At 48.3% G+C, this 1,204-nt stretch overlaps 1 protein-coding gene across 3 annotated transcripts in view; it reads left to right on the top strand.

Annotated features, from left to right (window-relative positions):
• The first annotated feature begins 369 nt into the window (after positions 1–369).
• Positions 370–1,204, top strand: part of LOC108232244 (zinc finger protein 516) — a 59,699-nt gene continuing 58,864 nt past the window's right edge. For 2 of the 3 annotated variants that reach the window (XM_017409877.3, XM_017409878.3), the window contains exon 1: positions 370–606. The gene's annotated coding sequence lies outside the window, so the exon portion shown is untranslated. The remainder of the gene's footprint in view (positions 607–1,204) is intronic. The other variant, XM_017409883.3, reaches the window with a different exon arrangement.

Below are 1,204 nucleotides of genomic sequence, written 5' to 3'. Positions count from 1 at the left end.
GTCCCTTTAAGAGCAGTCTGAGTGTAACAATAGGGTGGAAGGACTCTCCAAATGTCAATATGAAGTCACTCGACTGACAAAGCGCAGTAATAACATATTTTCGATATATTTAGCGCTTTTCTGTGCCTCGACGCTACTAATGACCCTCGCATGTCTGCAAACACATCTCCAAGCAGCGTGTATCGCCCTCTTGGGACACTTTTTCGAGCGCTTCCAGCGGTATCAACAACTTTTCGCTGATGAGACAATAGCAGATAGTTCCATTTAATGCGGAAGCGGCCATTCGGCGCGGGAAGAGGGGAGTCAGGAAGCCGTCCGACACCTCGAGCGGGATTAAAGTCGGGTCTTTTCGCGATATAAACTGCTGCTTTCTGCCAGGCGAGGTGTTAGATTATATATCCGACGCAGAAGCGCAACGTGAACGCCGTTTTTGAGTGACGGCGTGGAAGCTTCCGCGCTCCTTCCCACCCCCCGCCGCTCCGCGCCGGAATGGACTCGCCCTACTCAATCATGCACTTCAGCATACACCGCAAAGAGCACGCGTTCACCTTTCGGATTGTCTGCGCTTCTTCAAGTCAGCCTGGATTATTCCCGCGGAGAAAGCAGGTAGGCTGCGTTTTACTGCTCTTTCACACACACACACACACACACACAAACACACACACATCCACGGAGCTCCCAGAGTGTTTCCCACGGGCTTTGGAAGTGGAAGGCGACAGTCTGATCTTGACATATAAATAGGTGAACATGTAGGCAGGAGTGCTATGTGTGTGTGTGTGTGTGTGTGTGTGTGTGTGTGTGTGTGTATTCAGAGATATTTCATGCCTTCAGACCCTTCAGCGGAATCAAGATAATGCGAAGCCACATTTGCATTTATTCCACTTTTTTTTAAAGAAACATTTTGACCAATTTGATAGGACTTTAACTGAAATATGAAACTTTGACAAAACAAACAAAACAAAAAAAAATCCGGGTCAAGTTTTTTTTTTTTTTTATGGGGCCGGAATGAGAAGAGAGCACCGGCTGAGCTGCTCCACTGACATCCTTGCGGTAAAGCAAACTTTCCATCCGCTCAACACACACACACACACACACACCTTACAGTGATCACGTCGGTATCAAACACACAGACGCACAGAGAGCGCAGGAATCTGCCTCTTTCAACAAATACAACCGACCGTTTCTCACACCGGGGGGGGGATGG

Source organism: Kryptolebias marmoratus, linkage group LG16, assembly GCF_001649575.2.
Source record: "Kryptolebias marmoratus isolate JLee-2015 linkage group LG16, ASM164957v2, whole genome shotgun sequence".
In the NCBI taxonomy this organism is placed as follows: Eukaryota; Metazoa; Chordata; class Actinopteri; order Cyprinodontiformes; family Rivulidae; genus Kryptolebias; species Kryptolebias marmoratus.
The sequence above is the reverse complement of the archived record's forward strand: the minus strand, read 5'-3'. Positions and strand labels throughout refer to the sequence as shown.